Below are 5608 nucleotides of genomic sequence, written 5' to 3'. Positions count from 1 at the left end.
CCTGCTGTTACGTTGAAAGTACACTTCTGTGGATTTAGCCTTAGTCTGTATTCTCTGATCCGTTGAAAGAATTTCTTCAAGGCGGTGTAATGGGCCTCTCTTTCCTCGGACTTGACAATCATGTCGTCCACGTACACCTCGACCTCTTTGTGGATCATGTCATATGGAATTGTGGTTGTAGCCCTTTGATATGTAGCCCTGGCATTCTTCAGCCCAAACGGCATCACTCTGTAGCAGTAGGTTCCCCATGGCGTAGTGAAAGCGGTTTTCTCCCTGTCCTCGAGTGCCATCAGAATCTGGTTATACCAAGAAAATCCGTCCATGAAGGAGAGCAATGCATTACCAGCGGTGAAGTCGACTAATACATCAATATACGACAAGGGAAAGTCGTCTTTCGGACTAGCTCTGTTCAGATCCTTGAAGTCCACACACACCCGAATTCTGTCGTCTTTCTTCGGCACCAGGACGATGTTGGCCAAACAAGTCGGGTACTCAGATACTAGTAAGAACCCTGCGTCTATTTGCTTGGTGACCTCCTCCTTAATCTTCACAGCCCAATCCAGGCGTATTCTCCGCAACTTCTGTTTGACAGGTCGGGCCTCGGGGTCAAAAGGGATCTGATGCTATACAATCTCAAAATCGATTCCAGGCATGTCTTCGTAGGACCATGCGAAAACAAATCTTTTAATAAATGAACTAAACACTCGCGCTCCTCTGAAGACAACGTGGACCCGATTTGGACCAAACGCGGATCCTTTTCAGTGCCCACATTAAAAGCAATGATTTTATCAATGAGGGTTTTGCAAACCTCTCCTTCTCTCGATTAATCAAATTCTTCAAAACCAGAGGAATTCTTTCCTCTTCGTTTTCATCAAAATTTTGAAAATCATGATCAATGCAATAAACAAGAGACACATAGAAATACTCGGAATCTGTAATGGCATTCTCATTCACAAAGTCCAGCTCATCTAGATTTTCAGTTACAACCGACTCAAAAGAAAAAGAAAAGGATGACCTAGACAAAAACTCGGCATCCGGGTTATCAACCCTAGGAATACCGAACCCAGACTCAGAAGCACCGGAATCTGATTATGACTCCACAAACTTTGTGGAATCAGATTTTGGTTCATTACCTGACTCGGAACTACTAAACAGGTGGCCCTCCTCTAGCTGCCAAATGAGGGATGATGCGTCAGATGCATCCAAGATGCTGCTAGAAGGGTTCACACCCGATTGGTCCCTGATCATTGAAACGATCAGGTTATCCCCCAAGCTCTCTGAGTTGATCGACGGATCCGAAAGGAGACATGCTAGTGTTGCTCCTACTTCAAGCTCGTTGCTATCGAAATCACTTTCTGTGCTCTTCTCAGCTTTAGTTGTGGGTTCAGCCATTTCCTCCGTATCACTGTCTTGCAGCTGCAAGTCGAAGAAAATTTCAAAACCAGGAACACACTGCTTCTCAGAATTGAACCAGGGTTCGGGGAAACTGCAGAATGGGAAGTCTTCACCCTTTCGAACAAAATGACCATTCAGGGTTCCTCGAATGGGTCGATGCACAAGTTCATAGCGCTTCCCGATCTGCTTAGCTTTAGCTCTGTCGGCCATCTTTTTCCCTTTCCTAACCCAATCCTCTTTGGTAGGCGTATAGCCAAGACCAAAGGCATGCAGGTGTAGACACCCCATTTTTGACCGTCCTCAAGACTTAGATATCATCGTTTGAACACTTGATGATCATCTATGTTTGTGTTCGTTTTGAGCGCCTAAAGTTCTTGGCAGAGTGCCTTGTTTTCGGACCTCTCAACTTGTCTATTTTGTGCTTGGTTGTGGACCAAGTGCTTGTAGTTTTGCTTCTGGGGTAAAGGGTGGCCTGCCGGCCATCCCTATAACCCATCGGCCAGGGCTTCTACCCATCGGCCATCAGTGGTGGCCGGTCGGCTACACTGATGGCCAATCGGCCTCATTAATGGTCGGTCGGCCACTAACGGTGGCCGGCGGCCATTTTTCTGCTTTTTCAGATATTTTGTGTACCAGTTGTGCCAGCTGTTGAACACTAGAAGCCTCCACCATACATGTGTATGGATGGATTCAAGCAAGCTTTTGCTTGCATTGTCTATATAAGGGGAGGCCTCTCCCCCATTTTTGGGGTTACAAAAATTTCAAAGCTAAAATTTCTCTCTCTCTCTCTCTCTCTATATATATATATATATTATGCTATATTGTGCTTAGAAGTGAGTTCTCTTCACTTATTTGCATACAACCCCTTAACCAAACTAGACTACCTTGTGGCTGAGGTTCTTGGAGGTCTTATTTGAGTTCTTTAAAGTTGGTTTTGGCTCAGAAAGTTGCTGTTTTGCTGCTATGCTTCAAGGGTAAGACTTTGTCCCTTTTAAGCTTTATTTTAGTTAAGTCTTTGGTCATATTTTTTACACTATTTTGAGGCTGGTTTTAACCTTCAAAATACTCTGATTTTAAGGTTCTAAAAGGTTGGTTTGAACCTTGTGTGGTTAGGGGGTGGTTCCCTCCATTTGCTCTTTGGCTTGTAAGCCTTTTGAGCCTTCTTTTAAGAGCTTTTGGGTCCATCTTTTTGGCCTTAAAACCACTGAATTCCTGACAAATTTCAGTGGCAGAAAGTTTGTTTTGAGGTCCAAAATGGAAGGGGATGGCCTTCCCTCCTTGTTTCCCTATGCCATGCCTTGTTAGCACTACAAAGTAGCATCTTTTTATGGCTTATGTTAGCTTAGTTTAAGCATGTTTTTGGCCATATTTTAACATGTTTAAACTCTATTTTTGGCTAGTTTAGTCACTGGGTGCTTGCATCTTGCACTTGTAGTGTAATTTTGCTTATTAGCCTAACATGTTTGATGATTTAGCCTATCATTCTAGCATGTGTTAGCTTGACTCCAGCACTTTTTTTTTTTTTTTGCTACTGATTTCGCATGATTAAGCTCTGTTTTGAGTGGTCTTGGACATGTGTGCTTCGCTTTGTATAGCTATAGTGTAGTTGGCCTTTACTAGCTTTGTGATTCAAGACTTCTAGCATGCTTTGCTTGAGTTGTTTACATGCCATAGCATCATTTAGCATGTGATTTCAGAGCATATATCATTGTCACACTCTCACATATTCCACTCTTTCATTGCTTTTGAGAGTTGTGCTTTGTGCCTTGTTGGTGAGCCAATACATAAACATGTTTTTCTTGCCTTTTGTGTCTAAGTTTCAGCATGTTTAGGCCACTATTTTGGTATGATGTAGCTCTGCTTTAGGCTGGTTTGGTTATTTGAGCATTGTATTGTATGCCTCTAGTGTGGTGTCCTTCACTAGTTCCATTGTTTTTGGCCCTTAGCATGTTATACATGAGGTGTTCACATGTTATAGCATTATTTGTCATGCCATTTCAGCACTAAAAGCATCTGCAACCTCCCTCCTTTCTTCATTTTTCCTTTTGTTTTGAGGGTTCTTTGGCCTTAAGTTTGTGTTTAAGCATGAGGTAGGGTTTGTGCTCAAATGGCTTTAACTCTCTCTTGAGGGTTCCTCCTAGTCAAAGGCATAATCCCTCTCATGTCCAAAGTCACCCTTTTGGTTGACCCCTCTCATTAGAGGACTTTCACATTGGACTAACCAGCTAAAGAATGGCTTGGCAATGTAAAATGTGTAAACAAGAATTGAGCCAAGCAAAACATGACTAAGATAAGCACATTATTTGCATTACATGTGTTTGGATCGAACGTTAATCCAAACATAGGAAATGTGGGACGTTTCATACTCAAAGTGATGAAACGTGTCACATTTCTTGGTCACCGTCGCCTTTGATTGTGCATGATAGGGTGGAGGCCTTTCGAGTCTTATGTGTGCATTCACTAAGCTTGTACAAGCTTGGTTCTTTGGCTACCATGCATTGAAAATGCTTGGTTGGTAGCTTGGGAGCCAAGTGTCACACTCCTTTGAGCTTGTGACATGATAAGGAGGGTGGCAATACATACATTCCCTTGCAAATACACTGTCATGCCTCTGTTTGCTCTCTATTGCAGCAAAAGGAGAAATTCCAGGGAAACAGTGGCCGACTGGCCACCAATACTATCCGACCGGCCATAAAATCTACCGATCGGCCACCAAAGAAGCCGACCGGCCACTAGCACTGGCCGATGATCACCAATCATGGCCGATCGGCCATCAGTGTGTTCTTGAGATCAAACAAAAGCAATCTGGAGGTTGGCACAATTTTCAGAGGCCCAAAGATGTGCAAACAGAGGCATCTTGAGGCAAGGCGGTGGATTATCGAGAGGACACAACCAAGCATGCATGTTTCCCTCGCCCGCGGGGCCATCCTTCTCGCTTTATTAACTAGTTGTAGTTAATTACATGTGCTGTAATTAATTTAGCTTAGTTCATTCTGTAATATTTTAATTAGCTTAGCATAGTTAGTTATTCAATTTGGGTTGTAATTAGTTAAGTAACTTAGCTTAGTGTAGCTAGTTAGCTTATTTATTCGGACCCTCCTTCGCGATGGCGCAATGTTGTAATAAGCGTGCATAAGTGTGTGCATGTCTTCCAACCCCACGTCTTTCTCCCTTTTATTTAACTGCTTTCGCTGGTTAGATTAGGGACATGTTTTGATTAGCATACCTTATGCTTGCATGCGTGCATCATTCATTTGTCTTGCATACACCGGGCTCGGCGCATCATTCAAACTGCATCGTATTTCAATACCTAGAATACGTGTATCAAATCGTTGCATTCATGTGCCATCCCAGATAGCCGAGCCTATTTAGTTGCATTATTGCATGTGTTGCATTAGGCATCTAGCATAGTTAGGATCATGCAGGATTTCTAACTAGCTTTTGTTTTGGCTCGGAGTACACTATAAGTGTTTACGCTTTAGCATCCTTGCATGAGTGAGAGTGTTGCCATGATAGCATGCTTGCCATGAGGCTATTTGCTTAGATTTAGGTTTCAAGGTGAGGGAACTTGGTTGTGGGCTAGAAGAGGGTTGGTGGTCACATTTGGCTTTTGAGGTGGCACTATCACCTTATTGTCAATGAGATCTTGAATCTCATGACGCAGCTTGTAGCATTGGTCGGTGTCGTGACCATGTCGTTGGTGAAAAGCACAGTATTTGGCCGGGTTGTGTTTAGGTGGGAGGGGATAGGGTAGTGGACGTTGTTCAAATGACTTAAGATGCCCCTTTTTGATCAGGACCCCTAGGGCTGTGGATAAAAGCATGTAGAGCGGGGTAAAGACCCTTTGAGATCGAGCCTGGCTGGTTGAGGTTTGTGGATTTGTATTGGCGAATGGGTTGGCAGTTTTGGGTGTCGTGGTGACAACATTCACATCAGATGGCATTGCGGAGGTGCTTCCACTCGTGGTTGCATTGGAACTATGTGTAAAGGGCCTCTTGGGCTATTCCTTCTCATCGACGATCAACCCCTGTTTCATCGCATCTTCAATTTGAACCCCCTATCACGTGGAGCTCAGCGAATGTAAACAATGGCAAGACTATCATCTTCTGTAATAATTTTCCTTGCAAATTGTAGACCACCATTCTGATTTGATCCTTTTTGGATGGCCTGATAGTCATCATCGAGGCCTTAGCCCTCCATCGTGTCACAAAGT

Source organism: Camellia sinensis, chromosome 7, assembly GCF_055761805.1.
Source record: "Camellia sinensis isolate YWXY chromosome 7, ASM5576180v1, whole genome shotgun sequence".
Classification (NCBI taxonomy): Eukaryota; Viridiplantae; Streptophyta; class Magnoliopsida; order Ericales; family Theaceae; genus Camellia; species Camellia sinensis.
This window is presented reverse-complemented; position numbering follows the sequence as displayed.